This window comes from Ambystoma mexicanum, chromosome 7p (genome assembly GCF_040938575.1).
Source record: "Ambystoma mexicanum isolate Mex_15411 chromosome 7p, UKY_AmexF1_1, whole genome shotgun sequence".
Taxonomy (NCBI): Eukaryota; Metazoa; Chordata; class Amphibia; order Caudata; family Ambystomatidae; genus Ambystoma; species Ambystoma mexicanum.
This window is the reverse complement of record NC_090939.1, coordinates 189952113-189970676: the sequence shown is the minus strand read 5'-3', so window position 1 is coordinate 189970676 and position 18564 is coordinate 189952113. Positions and strand designations below refer to the sequence as shown.

The 18564-nt window shown below is 47.9% G+C and overlaps 1 protein-coding gene across 1 annotated transcript in view; it reads left to right on the top strand.

Annotated features, from left to right (window-relative positions):
- Window positions 1-18564, top strand: part of FAM3B (FAM3 metabolism regulating signaling molecule B) — a 455943-nt gene that overhangs the window by 381492 nt on the left and 55887 nt on the right. The window lies entirely within an intron of this gene.

Sequence of the window (18564 nt, the reverse complement as noted above, 5' to 3'; positions counted from 1 at the left end):
TTCCGCTGTCGAAGGCCAAAGGCGCCAGGGCTGCGTCCAAAAGGCCCCAACTTGGGCCCGCTGAGACGTCCTTGGGGAAAATGATGTCTGCCTCTGGGGTTGCTGGGCTGGGCCTGGCTCCTTGGAGGTAGGCATCATGACACCTACAGTCTATCCATCCTTAGAGCAGGGCCGGTTCCCTCCGCCTTCCGATTAGACAGGATACGAAATAGGCCTCAGCAGCCTCACACCATTCCGTCAATGTCACCCGGCACCCCACTGGCCTGTGAGGACAGGTTCATCGAAAGTGTCCTCGGGCTCAGGAGATCCCCTTAGATGGGGGCCATCCTCAAGGATGCCATCAGGGACTTGCTCCCGGCTGCACCCATTGTCATTCCTCTCCAGTTCAGCTCACAGGTCAGGCGGTTCCGTTCCAGCCTATGCTGCAGCCTCCGGCTCCCGTCTCCACTCCGCAGCCCTCGGTGCCCAGCTCTCCTACTCCTGCGCCAGACCAGCCTGATGCCCAGATGGACACAGACAAGGAAGAGGACCCCGACACACCATCGTCAGCCAAGGCCTTCCACAAACATCTTGCAGGTTTGGCAGAATATCTGGGCCTTCCTCAACCCGAAATCGAGCAACCAGAAGCAGGAGTGCTTGCAGAGGTCCTCACTCTACGCCCCTTCGGCTAGATCGGGGATCCCGATGCAAAAGGATGTCGCCATGGATTAAAAGGTGTGGCTAAAACCCCACCCTGGCCAGCCGGTCAATCTCATGCTGGATGCCAAGTACAGGCAAATAGAGGGGGATACACTCTTGCTGTCAGCCCACCCTCATCCGCACTCTTCGGTGATTGCTGCAGCGTCACTCTACTCAAAGCCTCAGTCGTCCTCAGCCACCTCCTCCTTGGCGCTGCTAGGCAAGGGAAGATTTTGGAGGCGTACGGGAAAATGCTCTGTTTCAATGCTTCTCTACATCTTCGTCAAGCCCACATGGATACCATGCTGGCAGCCGTTAACCAGAGGCTTTGGCGGTAAATAGCCGACTTCCTTCCAGAACATCCAGTGCAGAGCCAGTCACATTTCAAGGCGGGACTGGCAGAGGTTAAAATGGTGACGCAGGACATCGGCGAGTCCACTGTGGCCACATTGACACGTCTGGCCGGGCCATATGCATCGGCACGGACATGAGGACGATGGCCTGGCTCCGGGCTACTAAATGTAATCCGGACGTCCAGAAACGCATATTGGACCTTCCGTTCGAGGGTGGCGACCTCTTTCACTCCTCCCATCTCCCATTTACAGCCTCGGGCGAAGAATCGGTTTAGACTCAAAACACGTGTCAGGCTACTTTGCAAATAAATCCATCGGATTTATAACCACATCTCTCTTCAATTACTTGTAACACATGCCTATATTGCACTCTTGGGCGCAGTGCGACTGAGAATTGCCCGTGCTCTCTAGGTATCAGGTATCCTATAGCACGTTGGATAGTCTTGGCCATCAAGGAAGCATATGAGGGGCAGCATAAGCCACTTCCAGCTAACATGCACGCTCATGCAGTCAGAGCCAAGGCCACAGCCATCGCATTCCAACCACCAGCCCCGTGGCAAGTCCTAAGCAGGGCCCCCCCCGGGCCACCCCTTCGGCATTCTGCCAGCATTACTGTTTGGATGCCGGCTCTAGATAAGATGCGCATTTCGGACAGGCGGTTCTCAGAAACCTGTTTGCTTAAGGAGGGTCTCCTCTTCACTCTAGCGCTACACTCAGTTGTAATCGCCCATACAGTATGTAGGAAAGGGGATGGGATGTAAGAGTAATTATAAGTTACTCACCGTAGTGACTAACATACTCTTAATCCATAGTCCCCTTTCCTCCATAGGTCCCACCATCCCCACCACCCCCTAATAAAACTGTTGTCATTAGGCAATGTTAAGAAATTGTCGACGCGTTTATGGGGACTGAAGTGTGGTGGCGGAGTCAGGGCAGCGCATGCTCCTAGGGCTGCACCCCTGCATGCCTCTAGATTTAATGGGGAAGAAGGTTTTTTCTGGTGAAAAAGGTTCAGTCTCCAGTCCCTAGGAAGGGACGCCTATACATTATGGAGGAAAGGGGACTTTGGATTAAGAGTATGTTAGTCAGAACGGTGAGTAACTTATAATAACTCTGCCGTTCACCCAGAAGGGTGGCTGGTATCCTTGAAACACAAGAGGGTTGTCTCTTCTCTCTGGCGAGGCCTCCTTGCGCAACTTTCAAGGCCCTTTGGAGGGAACGATCTCTCGCTGGGGTGTCCAAGGTTTCTCCGTCCCTCTGGCCGTTGCACTGCTCCACCTGGTCCACCGTCGTCCTGGAAGAATTTCTCCTTCTCGTGCATCGCCTTGCTCAGTGTGTCTAAGTGGTCCGCCTTTTAACCATGTAGGGAGAGCGAACAAGTCTCAGTTGTATGTGATTAGGATCAAGTGCCTCACCCTGCATGATCTTATTAGTGGGACATGTCCAGTGTATTGCATGGGTGCTACTCCTTTTAGCCTCAGACCTCCTCTTCCTCAGCTCAGTGTTAAGGGGCAGGGGATCTGGGAAGTTGTAATATCCTGTAAAATCGGATGGGACAGAGGTATTTGGAAAGGGGGATACCATGTCTCACCATCTGGCATTCCTCCGCCACCACTCCCAGAGGAGCCCTCACCCAGGTGATCCTCCAGCACTTGTCCACCCCCAGGGTCTGGATCCAAAGGCAGTGCATGCCCTGGCCACCTGGGTAAGGGATCACCAGGATTTAGGCAATGAAACCCCCTCTTGTTTTTCACAGGACTCAAAACGGTGGACTATATACTTTTTTCGAGCATCCTGACGGAGTCCTTCGTATTTGGATTGAAGTTAGGGCTAGCTAGGTTTTCCCTTATTTGCATTTAAATAAATGTTTATGCCAATAAACATACCACTCCTGTATTCATCTCCTATTTCTGCATGCTATAAATAAATTTCTTTTGGAGAATCCTCATACTCCCCCTGAGAATCTTTAATACCATAGAGCCAGCAGAGAGTTCCCAGGAATTTCCCAGTCAGCAGGGCCTTCTTGTCCATTCTTCCCTCTAGAAAAGCAAGTCCACCTAAGGTCAAGTTGGTTCCCATTCCCCTATGGATAAGGCCTTGTCATCTGCAGATAATATCCATATTCAGCACTCATCCAACCGAAACTGGAGGCCTTTCTTCCTGAAGATTTTTCCACAGTTAGAATCGTATCCTCAGTTTGCTCCCACTCTTTTAAGTGACCAACGATTCCATACTTATGTCATAATTGTGTGTCACTATTTGATTGGTCCGGTCTTTCCATTGGCTCCATATTCAAACTCTCCCATAGAATACACACTCCCAGTCTTCATTGGGTAATCATAATTCCTATACATGTGACCAGAAAATACATTTAGGGCTGATTTACTCTTAATTTTCAATGCAAGATGGTTTGTATTCCATAATTTGTGCATAATATTTGACTTTTATTTTTCAAAGAGCTGTAATACTGACTTGGAGCTCTCAAGGTCACTTGCAAATAAAATAGTGACATTTTGAGCTCTGACTACTAAGATATCCACATTTTTAGAAGCCATAACAGCAAATGTATAGGTGCGCTCTCTGCAAAATGTGTCCTCTTCCAGTTTCTACTCCATGTCTTTATCGATCTATGGTCTTCCCTCCCCTACCATCCCATTACCTTGCAGACTGTATTTCTCCATAGTCTTTCCTCCAGGACTCTGAGAACCTCATCTCTCTTTTAAATGTCCCCTGACCGTCCTGTACCTTCTCCCACGCCCGCTCCTCCCTCCTCATTGCTTGCTCCCTCCATATGGATGACAAGCCCTGGCCATCAAAACCAAACCATGAAATTGTTCACGATAAGGCTGAAGCTTCACTTGCTGGCGAGTGCAAGGTCAAAGCCAACCCTCAAGCTAACCCTCCTTAACTGACTGCCTGGCATGCTCTTCTTTTTAATGACTGGTCGGAAGTTTATATATGTAAATTGTACCTTTTGTAAATGTTGGCATTTGGGCATTAAATGCTCCTTATTTATCTTTTGTCCCCTTGACATTTTCCCTGGTTTATATTTCTTGATATAACCCCTCTACTACCTGACTTGCTTCATAGATGCATATATCATACACAAGGTGTGGGGTGCACAACTAAATACGTCGGTAAATGTCCAATTCTTTAAATATATGTTACTGAAAATTTGCTAATTTCAGGTGCAGCTGGGTATCGTTCCCCAGCCAAAGAGCACAATAAAAAGGACCAAGAAAAATAACTCACTGTTGCCAGTTGGTGACCCAAGTGCACGCCACCAATCAATGCTTACAATATTTAAACTGAAACAGCATGGGCAATGCTCCCAATCTAGGAAAGGTGACGGATGTAAAGAATGCATGTTTCTCAGGTAGGACACATAAGATCTATGACAAATATGCCAGTCCCTCGCAATACCAATCACAGTAACAGTGAAAAAATGCAGCTGACCAAATGGCAACTTTCAAGAGGAAGTAGCCTGCCTCAAATCATTTATTGAAACAAATCCTAAAACTCAAGGAATGTTAAGCCAAAAGCTTGACGCACTATGCAGATATGTGTCAGATCACTCGGGTGTTATGAGGAGAGATTCTTTAGCAGAACTGGACAACCTTGCGATTGTGGTAAATTGAGTGCTTTTGCAAGGCATAAAATGGATATTCACATGCAGCAGAGCCAATCACATGAAAGGAGGAGTAGACATGACAAAAGTGTTGAACTCAAACTGCATTACCCAGAGTTTACTTGTGGCAGAGGTGGAGAAAGAACCTGGGAGGCCACCTCAAAGAGGCTGCTCTGAGGTCTCCAGAAGCAACAACTAAAGCATACATTAGGTAGGGTGGAGTAAGGAATGGTGCTTGGGGGCAGAAATAGTCTCCACAATTAGTATAATGGAAGGACAGTTATGCCTGGTCAAACTGTCATTGGGTTACTTTAGTTTCCATTGCCATTAATTTAGAGCAGGCAGTGCTTGGCGGGAATACGTAAGTATCTCTAGTATAATCTAAGTAACAAGCAGGGTTTCCAAAGCCAAACCCCTGCAAGCAAAAGGATCCCTTTCCTGGGGTCCTTCTCTCTGAGGAAGACTCTTCTTTGAATGCCTTAAAATTAGTATTATGTATCCTTGCTAATTAGGTGCCCTTTGGAAAAACGTACGTATCCTAATAAAAAAAGTCTGCATATTTTTAAACAGGACTGTTGTAAGGGTTATTGCTTTCACTAATTTACGGTGATGTGTCGCCTATCTATTGAAGGGAAAGTAAAGAGAATCTACCAACATCAATCTATCTACAAGTGTGTGATTTATTAAAACAGAGTCTTTCGAATTCCAAGATGGCCGCCGGCAGTGGAAGTCGCATCTGAGGCGCGCTCTCGCCGGGCCGCCAACAATAAAGCACCATAAATATTGAAATCCGAGCGTTTCAGCACCGAAACTTCAGCTGCAACTCCCCAGAAGCTGCGGGCACAGGAGCGGTGTGAAATCCCGCAGCAAGACCCCCCTGGGCAGACACCGCTGCCGAAAGAAGCTAGTGCCCCTCCCCCGCCGAGGGAGATCACAGCAGACTCCCAGGAGAGGCCGCCGGAATACAAGACCGGAGGACCGCCAGAGGGCCAGGAGGTGCACGCAGGGCCATTGGATTCTCTCCCGCGGGAGAAGGACAAAGGGAAAAAACACTCCGACGCCCTAAGGCACTTCACGCCCACATCGGCAACACAACAGTGGGTGCGGAGGGGGCGCCAACGCAACGCCGAGGTCGGGCGCGAGAGGCCCCCCCTGCATAAAGGGCGCTGAAGCGAAATACCGCACATGGACAAACAGTGGGCCAGGCGGGCCCAACCGGATCCCCACCAGGGACCCCAGCGCCCGTAAGACGGACAGAAGATCCCATTGGAGCGGCCACCGGCAGGCTATGCGCAACACACAGGGACTCCGCGCACCCAGGAGACCGCCAAGAAGGAGGGGCACCAGCCACGGAGGAAAGGAGCAACCAGAGACAGAGGTGAGAGCGCGAGCAAGGCATCCCTTCCCCTACCCACCTCACAAAGGGCCGGACGGGCGCACAACAAAATAGCACCTCTCCCTGGACACCTCTCCCCGGACATAGGCACGACAGCCCCCCCCCCGACCCCCTCGCATCAGCCAAATAACAAAGCACAGAAGGGGGGCGTGGCCCCAAGGAGGGGTGGAAACAGACCCCAAAAGCAACGACGAGCACGCAGCACAGACGAAGGGTGAACGGGAGAGTCCTATTACTCTCCCCCCTTCAGTAAAACAGCGCCACAACCAGCCGCCCAGCGGCCCCTGCCACACGCAATCGGTGGAAGAAGTAAACACCATCCCAGATCAATCCTATAACCAGAGGCACCTCGAGGAGACACCGCAGGTGCCCCACCACAACCCCTCAAGAGCCATCCGGAGTCAAAACAGGACTCCCATAACCAGGGGACAATGTCCAGGGCGAAGGGGAAAGGGGGCGCATCTCAAGCTGCGAAGCAGCCACCCAGACAAGACTCAAATTTACTTCAAATGTGGTCGTCGGAGGCCCTGGCATCCTCAAGGGACAGATCAGCTGAAGAATCCACAATGGATACCTCCCCCCCCCCCCCCCAAACCAGAGCAATCCCCCCCGTCAAAAGACGACATGCATGCCTGGTTCGTGGAGCTGCAAGACAAGTTCATGTCCACAGTGCAGGACCAATTTACTTCAATGAGGAACGATATGAAGCAGGCAGTCCAGGAGTTGAAAATAGATGTAGCCAAGCTGGAGGAAAGGACAGACACCATAGAGAGAATAGTGCAAAATGTTGAGAACGAAGCCAGACAGAACAGTGAAAAGCAGGAACACCTAGTTCGGTTAACCCATAACCTAGAAATCCAGTGTGAAGACTTGGAAAACTGCTCCCGCAGATCCAATATCGGCATAAAGTACATGCCCGAGTCAGTGTCAGATAAGGACCTCAAGACTGCGGTTCAAGAAGTATTCAGAGATATATTAGGGTCGCAAGAAGAGGAGAGCATTGGAATCGACAGAGTACACAGGGTGGGCCCGAGAACAACGGGCACCCCAGGGGAAAGACCAAGGGATGTATTGGCGGCTCTCTCATACCCACAGATGGAGCAGATCCTAAGAAGAGCGAGGCAAATGGACCACATAAGGATGAATGGGTTGGAAATTCAGTTATACCAGAATCTGGCTTCGGCGACACTCTTAAAAAGGAGGGAGATGGCCCCACTGGTGAGGGAGTTGGTGGCGAAAGAGGTAAGCTACAAGTGGACATTTCCTTTTGGCCTTCTGTTTGAGTGGGAAGACAAACAAAGAAGAGTGACCACCAGTGAGGAAGGACTCTATATAATGGGTCTGCAAACGGAGGAGGCAGACCGGAGTGGAGCCAGAACCAAGGGGGAACCACATAAGAGGCCGAGAGAATGGGACATTGTGCGGAAAAAAGAAAGGAAATGGGGGTGGGTTCACAGGGCAACCCGCAGGGAAGTAGAAGAAAAACTCAGACAAAAATTGTCAGTTCAACCCAAGTTGGGAAAAGGCGGGAGTAGACTAAGATGTGAAATCTCGGAATACCAGACTTACCGCGGCCTGGCAGGAAACCAGGAAAGGACACTATCCAGGTCTGTGGATGAAGCAGGGTTTAGGACCACCCACAAAGTTCATCCCGAGTCAAGTGAGGGCAAGGAGCGATAGGCGTAACGCCCTAGCAACCTTAGGTGCCTGGGCCCTCCTCGGGATCAAAGTTGAGTTAATGTTAACTGTTCGGGGGTTGTTGGGGAGTTTGGGGGGGAAACTGGGAGGGGGGACTCCGGAAGAGAGATGGGATCACAACAAGCAGGAAAGAAAGCAGCAGCGATAGACTAAATAAGATGGGGAAGTTCTGAATCTTTTCACTAAACGTGAGCGGGTTGAATTTGCCGGCGAAGAGGAAAAAAGTGGAGGCTCTGCTAAGGAGGGAGAAGGCGGACATGCTGTTCCTCCAGGAGACACATATAAAAGCCCAGGATAGACAGAAAGTAAACCTTAGAGGGTACACGGTCTGGGCGCAGGCGAACGCCGGGGAAAAGAGAGCAGGAGTGATGATAGCTGTAAAAAAGGGACTGGCGGCAACTCCCATAGATACACAGGTAGACCGGGAAGGGAGGTACGCATTTGCAAATGTCACAATAGAGGGTCTCCGGCTAACCCTAGCGACAATGTATGCACCAAACTCAGGGCAAGATGGCTTCCTCCGAGTTACCCTGGAGAAAGTAGAGGGGTTTGCGAAGGGTGAGGTAATATTGGGAGGAGACCTGAACATGGCCAGGCAACCTAGAGTGGATAGGAGTGCGAGAGGTTCTCAAGGTCAGGGGGCCCCATCCAAACAACTCAAACAAAAGATGGAGCAGTTGGCATTACGTGACACCTGGAGGGAACTGAAGGGTCAGGCAAGTGATTTTACGTACTACTCGCATGTGCACAACACAATGTTGAGAATAGATTATTTCTGGGTGTCAGTGGGAGAATAGGGAAAATACAAGGAATGGAAACGGGCTCTATAGCATTATCAGACCATGCCCCACTGTGGTTGGACATCCAGACTCCCGAAAGGGAAAGAGGCCTCTGGAGGTGGAGACTGCCATCCGATATTCTCACGGACCAAGTGATGGGACAAGCAGTAGGGGACAAAATCAAAGAATTCTTCGAAATTAACAACACTGGAGAAGTACCTCTAGGGACCGTATGGGAAGCCTTCAAGCCAGTGATCCGGAGACACTTTATAGCATTAAAGGCCACCAAGGATAAGCAGAAGCACAACTGGGAACGAACACTGGAAAAGAAAATAACAGACATCCAAGGGGAGCTGGCAGTCCACCCCACCAGAAGCCTCAAAAAGGCTCTGAAACATGTACAAGGTCAACTTGATATGCTTCGCAATAAAAAGGCAGAAAGATCCCTCCTCTACCTAAAACAAAGATACTACATCAAGGCCAACAAGGCGGACAAATACCTAGCAAGACAACTCGGAGAAAAACAAAATTCAATGACAATCTTGAACGTCAAAGATGCACATGGAAAAACACAAACACGCACTAAGGACATAGAGGAGACCTTTAAGGCATTCTATAAAGAGCTCAATGCGTCAGAGTACCCGGATGAAGAGAAACAAGATAGATTCCTACAATCATTTCCCATTCCAACAATATCGGAGGAAGACAAATCTGTGCTGGAATCAAGGATAACAGAAGAAGTCCGGAGGGCAATAGCAGACCTTCCAAATTCTAAGGCACCAGACTCAGATGGCTTTACGGCCCCCTTCTATAAAAAATATGCAGACATTCTCATTCCAGTCCTGACGAGGCTACTGAACACATTCAAGGATAGCGGGAATGTAACCCCCTCCATGAACGAGGCAAAGGTCCTAGTGTTTCATAAATCAGGTAAAGACCCCACCCTCCCCGGCTCATATCGTCCCATTGCCCTGATAAATTTGGACGCAAAGATCTACACCAAGGTACTGGCCACCAGACTATCTCCCCTCCTCCCGACCCTAATGAACACAGACCAATCTGGCTTCATACCCGGCAGGCAAACACATGACAACTTAAGAAGAATAATACACCTGGTAGATAAAACAGGCATTACCCATACACCGGCAATACTGCTTTCATTAGACGCCGAAAAGGCATTCGACCGGGTAGAGTGGTCCATTCTCTTTAAGACACTGCGTCACATGGGATTTGGAGAACAATTTATAAACCTGGTCAAAGCCAACTACAAATCCCCATCCATAAGAATAGCAATAAATGGAGAAGTCACAGACAGGGTGGAGATATCAAGCAGAACTAACCAGGGTTGCCCCCTCCCCCCTCGCCTATATGCCATATTCTTGGAACCCCTCCTTATTAAAATAAGGGAGTCGGCAGGGGTTAGAGGGATCGAGATGGCGGGCAGACAACACAAAGTATGCAGATGATATGCTCCTAGCCCTGGAGGACCCTGTGAGATCCCTACCACAAACCCTAAAAGAACGGGAGGTCTTCGGAGAGATATCAGGATTAAAAATAAACAAGAAAAAATCAAAGATACTTTTTTTTAGCAGGGGACAAGGGGACACTGATAGAAGAGGCGGAGTTCTTAGGACTAAAAACAGCAGAGGAGGGTATCAAGTACCTAGGGGTGACACTCACACAAAAGGTGGATGGGCTATATGCGAGTAACTACCCACAGCTGTTGGCTAAAGTTAAGAAGGATCTAGATAGATGGAATCCGCTAAGGTTTTCCTGGTGGGGCAGAATACAATCCGTGAAAATGAACATACTCCCCCAGATGCTATATTATTTCCATGCCCTCCCAATAACGGTCTCAAACTCCTTCTTTAAAGCACTGTCAAAGGCCATCTCGACCTATGTGTGGAACAGGAAACCTCCAAGGGTGGCCAGAGCCATCCTTACAGTACCAACCAAGGTAGGCGGAATGTCACTCCCACACTTCAGGAGATACTATCAAGCAGCACAACTCTGGGTCCTGAAAGAATGGCTGGGGGAATAACCAAAGAACAATCTGGGTGACACAGGATAGGGCGGTCGCCAGGACCCCCCTGGAGGACCTACTGTGGAAGTACAAACAACATAGACATCCGAATCTTCACATAAGCAAGGTCATGAAAACCACCTTAGATGCCTGGGACGAACAAACCAAGAGGGGAATAATGACCACCCCACTGGCCCCCTTCACGCCCATAAACCGAAATCCACAATTCCCACTAGGCCAAGATCGGGGGCCTTTTAAAATGGGAAGCCGCAGGGTGCAGGAAAATCGGGGAAATGATCCAAGACTAAGAAATAAGAACATTTACGGAATGTAAAAAAATGTGGAACCTCACAGAAGCGGATAGGTACAAATATGAGCAAATCAAACATTGGATTACCACACCAGAGGTTTTACAGGGTGCCACCAGGGACCTAACACCGTTTGAAAAATTCCTAATAACCAATCCAGGAGACAAGAAACTGGTGTCCACATTATACCACTTTATCAACACACAAGAAGAAGAAATCCAATGGACATGCATGAAAAGATGGGAAAGCACGCTGGGGGAAGAGATATCCAGACAGCAATGGACCGAGCTGTGGGCGGTAATCCCAAAACTCACCTGAGCAGTCCAAACCAGAGAAATGTGGCTTAAAATAATCACTCAATGGCACTACACTCCAGAGAGACTCCAAATAATGTACCCGGCAACGCTGGACCGCTGTGGAGGGGATGCCCCGAACCTAGCTCATGGAGGCATATTTGGTGGGACTGTCGGGGTCAAGGGCTTCTTCTGGAGGGAAGTGCAAACGGAAATAACAAAAATGTCCCATATCCGACCAAATGGGGGAGCGGGCATGGATGTGCGAATTTAAGGACCCACACGCCAAGAAACTACACAAAGCACAATGGAGAGGCTTCATGGGCCTAGTCATCGCCGCATGGGCAACGATTGCCCAGAACTGGAAAAAACAAGACCCGCCACTAGCATTCACCTGGCTGCAGAAGGTGTGGTCGCAAATGACCATGGAAAAGATTATGCACCACCTTCAGGATCAGAAGAACTCCTTCATGAAGGAATGGGGGGTGGTTTTGGAATACCTGAAGTCGGACTATATGGAACAATGGTGCCCACACAACATGAAAATATCGGACATATACAGCACATAAGCTTTCCAGAAGCAGAACTGAATGAGGCCCGAATCTTCCAGGGGAGGGTTGGGGGGTGGCCGGGAGCTTTGTGGGATAAAAGTGTTGATGGTTAATGACATGAAAAACAATAGAAATATGTTTTAAAAATAAAAAAAAAACACTTTCGATTGAACCCAAGGACTACCACCAAAATGTCTTGTAACATCTATTAAAAAATAGCATGGAAAATGGGGTCTATTTCACTTTATTCTGCCCTTTTTCCATTCTTCCGAACCAATATTAATTCACAAGTGATTAGTTATCAGGACACCTATTATAGGTATTCCTGAATACTATGGTCGACCAGTCATGCGAAAAGTAGGAACGAGAATTTCAGAACACAGCTCCAGAATTAGATGCAAACACACACTGTCTGCTTTAGTAACTCACTACTTGGAGACCCGACATTCTGCTGATGATCTTCAGTGGTGGTTCCTGGGGAAAAAAATAATTTTGGCCCCAGCATACAGACCAGACTCTTAAACTTGGAAAGTAGGTGGATTTATCGCTTGGACACATATGAGAATGGGCTCAACGAGATGTACACCCCTCCCATATGAACATAACCACTCTAGCACGTGATTTCCCTACATCCACTAGTGCCTGTGGTGGATCCTGATTTACTTTTTCCTCCACATTTGGCACACTGAAGTCCGTGACTCTCACAGAGATGGTACATGCACCTCATTTTGAAACACAATGGGGTGCTGCCCGGCCCTGGCTAACATAACCTTTTATCTGTTATGTTTTCCGGCTGGTCTCCAGTACAGGACATTGTCACGCACAACAGAGCTGGGTACCATTACACACCTGCCCCATCCTCCAGACGGGTGCACTTCACATGCGTTCTCACGCACAGCTCTCTCAGCCATCCAGCTGGAGACATCTTTCCATCTTTCCATCTTTCCATTGTCAGGTGTCTTGACCCACGTTTGAATTATGCTACATTTGGTGCTGTGGGCTTAGAAAATCCAAGATGGCTGAAAAGCCCACATTTGCACCAGAATCCAGGAAAACCGTGCAGTTTTGGGCACACCAAAATGGTGCCACCCACCAGAGCGAGCGTGAAGGGCCAGAAGCGCCATGAGTGAAATGTGGTGCCAAAGGAAAAACAGCAGTGCCTGTTAGCTCAAAAAGTGCTTTGAAATCACATTTGTTTCTCTGAAATGCAAGCTCAAAATGCCTATTTCAAACATTGCAAGATATTCAAAAATCTTACTGAACACCAGCAGACGTCTGGTAGAATGAAGTCTTGTGTGCATACCAAATCTGGAAAGATGAAGAGCCTAAAATAATGTTCATAACAAAACTGGCTGAGCTGTGGATGTCAGCAGCTTAAGTGAAATTGGACTTAAAGCCACTAAAATTGAAATGTTTAAAATAAATAAGTGATTTTACTTTGGAGTGTCACATAGGTTGCAACTGTTTAAATGTCATAGTTTTGAACTTACAATCTAGCTGCATGTGTCAAAATTGTAAGTTTGATTTGAATGAAGAAAAACTGGAACAAAAGTGACATTTGGCTGAGCCTGGCTTAAAGAGATTGAATTCTGCCCGGCAACTACCCCCGACAGGAGTTGAAACTTGCCCAGCAACTGCATTCACAGGCCTGGCTGCCTTCTGCTGTTCTCACAAAAGGAGATCACACCTCTTTGATTGAATTAGGGGGGGGGATACCTGGGACTGCAGGAAACAGAACAATGAACTTTCCTTGGCTCAGGCAAATGTTAAATCAGGGGGTCGTAATTGGCTTCCTCTTGGAAGGAAATGGGAGGGACGCTGCCTCTGTGAGCCAGCTGAGCTTGGAGGAAGTGGACAAACCAGAAATCCCCCATGTGCTTTGGGAAACCACACCCCTCTGGGCCAGAGCATAATTTTAGAAAGATGGATAATTCATAGTACATAATTGTCAAAATGATATCAATAATCTCATGATTCCTGTGATTTTTCTGTGCACATTTTAAGAGGTGTTAGGACTATGTGGTATGTTCTGGGGGGGTAGTAGCAGAAAATAGGGTATTACTCCAAATGTATGCATGTTAAAAATCTGACACTTCATCATCTGATGCCCATATTCCTTGCGCACATTTGTGTAAATTCTGGAAAAATTTAGAGGTTGTGTTCTGGATGAAAAGGGCAGAATTCTGTCAGAAGTGAACACAGCATCTTACAAAGACAGGGATTGGATGGTTTGGCGCTACAGAAAATATGTTAACTGGACATATAATATTAGAAAAATTGTACATAGATAAATATGCATTTAAGTCAAAAATAGATTTGTGTGCAAATTGACAAGGGCAGTGTTCTTTCTGTATGCCATAAAAAGGATGCCGGATGACTCGCAACTCTGTTCCCCAGTCAGGCGACAAAGGATTTTATAGCCTATCAGGATCCTCAGAGGGTTGGGCATAGAAAGTCAGCCTTCCCACCCACTTTCAAAAGACATAAAAAAAGCCACTGAGACCCAGGTAGAGACACTCACTTCCCACTTCAAACTGATTTCCTGCGAAGCGCTTTGCCAGAAGTCTCCAGAACCAGAACTTAGAATCCAGACTTCAAATCCAGAAGACTCCAGAACCAGAACTTAGAATCCAGACTTCAGAACTTGTAGCAGAGAGGCCTAGTCTACAAGCTGAATCCTTCAGAGGCCTCAGAATCCAGCAACCTAACCAAACTATTCAACAGCCGGGCGAGCTGTTTGATTCTGGCCTAGAACCCTGTGCCAGAATCCAGAAAGCAGAGCTGTATCCAGAACACCGTGCAATGCCGATAGAAGACCAGACCCAGACCAGACCGCTGTGCAGTTCCAGAACTTTTGCCAGAGACCCAGACCAGATCGCTGTGAGCAGAACCGGTACCAGAGACCGTTCGTGGCGAGTGAAGCCCAAACATGACCAGATCTTGATGGCCTATTTCAAATTTATAGTGCGAGTACCCACAGAACTGTGCATAGTCATCTCTTTAAAATAATCTAATTCAAACCATTTCCACCTATTTAAAACTGCATCATAGAAATCGTGTGTCCATTCTGTGATTTCAAACCTGTGGAAGTGTCATTTGTCATTCTGAGCTTTACTTTATTTTTGAGAATCTACCTCCACTATATTGTCCATATCTTTTAAACCGTGTGTGCTAGGAACAAACCCTAAACCAACTTTCTACTCCTTATAGTTTTTCCGTAATCCCGCTCGACGCACTCGGAAAAAGTGCCGCGAATTGCAATTTGAATCAAATTTCTCCACCTGTCAAAAATCGCTGTCTTTTGCTTGCAACTGCTGAAATCCGTTTTCAACTTGATAATCCCTCTTGAATCACTGATAGTGTTGACCTGAACCAATCTTAAGTAGCTATCACCTACCCTGAATCTCCTATAGGGAATTAAAATCATTTTTAGCATATTTTCACTTCTTTGCAAATCACATTTAAAGTATTTTTGCCTGTGTTGTAAAATCATCCCTGTTGCTCTAAGCTTGCTGGGGGGGGGAACTGAATTGGTATAGCATTTGATTGTATTCCTGAAAATTGTGTGCTCTCCTTCCATCTCCTTATATTGCAAAGGGAGGGGGGTAGGGGGGTGAATTGTCAAAAGACAAAGTGATCATATTATCTCTTGTGGAAACCATCTGTTATTTCTGTGCTGCATTCTTTTCCATCATTGCATTTCCTTGAAACCATAAAAGCATTCTCAGCTATTTTATCCTCTCTATACCAACTCCTAAGTAATTAAAGTGTGCTAGTGTAATATCAGTTGATCACTGTCATATTCATAAGTGTGCTATCAAATATTAATTTATTTATAAAAGTATCTTGTTTAATTTTTCAAATACATTTTTTTTAATTTACAAAACAAACCTACTTCTTGGCTCAGTGAGGTCAGGGGGATTCAAAGAGAGGGGCGTTATACAAGGGTTTATCATTCAGATCTATGAACTGGTCATAAAAATATATAATTAAGGGCTTCCCTTGGGCATCCCAGACTCGGCATTGACTTAGTTGGAGTGCTGAATTGAGGTCACTTAACAGAGTGGGGGCTCGAGGGCGGGACGTCTGGATTAGAACTACCACTTGTGCAGCTTAATACAGTGTGCTAACTGACAGGATACATAAATCCTGTTGGATCGCCACGCCGTGTTACATTGTAAAAGCAACCCTCAAAACAAGGACGCTCTAAGGAGACGGTCTATTTTGCAAAATAAAATACTAACTTCTGTAAGTCAGGAAGGAAATCAATTTCCAGAATGACGACCTTGGTAGATATCAAAATAGCCAGAGAGCACCTCTTACATAAGCTATTTGTGAAAGGCGAATGGACGGAACAGGACCAGAATGTGTGGTTGCAGGCAATCTCGCAACTGGTCACTGTAACTGGGTCAGATACATGGAGAGATCAGGGTCCCTTACATGTGGCCCTGAGTGAACTATATATGGCCCCTAAGGCCAAGGATGAGCACAACAAGATTGCCAGGGTAGCAGCATATTTATATTTATATATGGGAGCCATACAGGACTAACCTGGTGAAGGCCAAGACCTGGCAAATAGGCAACTGATGGCATTAGAGAAGGCTCAATCTGGCCTGGTCTCTTCCGAGCAGAGGCTGCAGAGGAGCCAGGAGTCAGAAAATGATAGTAGGCAGTATATCATTAAAATAAAAGAGGATATGGGTATCCTGCAACAGGAAAAGTCTGACCAGGATACCAGATTTCTAGCCTTGCAGAACAAGTACCAAGAAGGTTTGGACTGCCTACTGCAAAGCCAGAAAAAGCCGGAGCAACAACTAGACTTCAACAGGGCATTTACAGAGTAGGTAGCCACCCTGCAAAGTCATCTAGATAGAGTGAAGGCAGAGAGCAACAAACTGATTCTGAATACCCAGACAGAATTTGAGGAAGAGCGCCAGAAAGCTGGTGCCCTTAAAAGGCAGCAGGACGACCTGGCAGCACAGATGCAGGCTCTTAGTCAGGAAAGGGACACCTTAGGCCAGGAAGTCTGCCGATTAAAAGAAAAAATTTAAGAAAATCACATGGCCCTCTAGGGACTGAGTGAACTCCAAAAAGAGCATCAGAACTTGTTAGAGCACACCAGGAGAGTGGAAGATGCTCTGACAAGAAAGGCGCAGGCCAGTAGGCATGGGACTCGGGAGGTAACCCTCCTGCAGCAAAGACTGGCCCAGTACTCCAGGACCAACCAGAAGGCACAGAGAAAATGAGGCTCTCTGTCAGCATAATTATCGGCTCCAGCAACAGGTAGCCATGCAGGAGAGACTGATAGTCTAGTAAGGCCTTAACTGAGGAACTGAAAGCACAGGCTCTTGCATGGCAACAGGGAGCAGGGGCTGATAGAGATGAGGTTTGCTGGGAAAGGGAAACACCTGAGCATAACCTCAGGAGCCCTAGTACCAGAGGCCTTCATCTCTCCCAGTCCTTGGACTCTGCCACCCCCATGTCCCATGGCGCACATGAGCCCAGGGCCACGGGGAGGGCAGATTATTATCCAGCTAAAAGTATGGGGCTCATAGGCCAGTACCTCCCAGGAATGGATGGGCGGGCATCCGGGTATGGGCACCTAAGTACAGTGCAATTTAGTGGGGAACCCCAGGAGAGTAGGCCCTATAAGGGCATCGTAAAAACATCTGCCCAGTTAGGTCAGTGGGGGGGGGGGGTACGCAGCAAGGAGGAATCTGAAGACTCCTCTGTGCGCCCCAGGACACAAGAGACTAGGTCCCCACATTCTGACGGCCATTCCCAGGCTTGCAGAATTTGGGACAACCTGGAAGATCAGACGGGAACCTCTGGGAGCAGTGCCTCTGAGTCAGAGGATGAATGGACTAGGGTTACCCGAACCAAGAAGGCCAATAAGGCAAAAAAGGGCCTTGCTTAAGGACCCCGTAAAACAGATTAAGGCGATAAGGTGTGTCATCACCCCTTATCACAAAAACGCCAAGTATTCTGTTTGGGAACACTTGGAGCTTTACGAGCAAATGATGGAGACTTTCTACTTGAAGGACAGCAGTAGCTGCATTCAGTATGTAAAATGGACATTCTCCCCAGAATACTCCAGTTTCTTTGCGGGGCTGGAGGACCAAAACCATTCAAGATGGTCCACATATAGGGCAGCCACCTTGAAACATTTTTCTGTTCACCGGAATCCCCAAGAGGCTCGCAAGGCAGCCTACAATTTGCAATGTGGGGAGGATCAGGCCCGACAAGAATTTGTGCAGGAATTGAAGCGTGCCTTTGCGCAGACTACCAGAAGGGTGCGCACGGACAGTAAAGAGTTTGTAAAGACGTTTTTCCATGCCTTACCCAAATACATAATGACCCAGCTAGTGAGATTTTCATGAGTAAAGGTCACTAGACTGGGTCATTGAACAGGCTACCCGGATCTATGAGGTGCAGAAACCCATAGAAAATAAAAAATAACGCCCAGAAAAGTCCCAAACCGACCAGCACCCCTGCTGCTGCCAAGGTGGCAGAGGCAAAGGTTGCCCCCATTTTAGATTTGGGGATGGGGGGCCTAAAAACCTGCCTGCACCGAATAATTCTCAGCCCAGAAGGCCCTCGGGCCAGTCACAAACAGAGAGTCAAGGAGGTAGTCCCACAAATGGGGTCCCTCGCTCCCCTGACTATGTAAGTCCCCGCTACAAGGGAAACCGACCCATCCTGGGGTATATGTGGACTCCTCCAGCTCCAGCCCAAGGGGGGGAGGGGTCCAACCAGGCACCCAACCCAGGGAACTTCCCTCCTAACTTCCCACAGGAGGGCAGAAATTCACCAAACCCTGGGCAGAACTTTTTCCCCAGGTATCCACCCCCAAAATC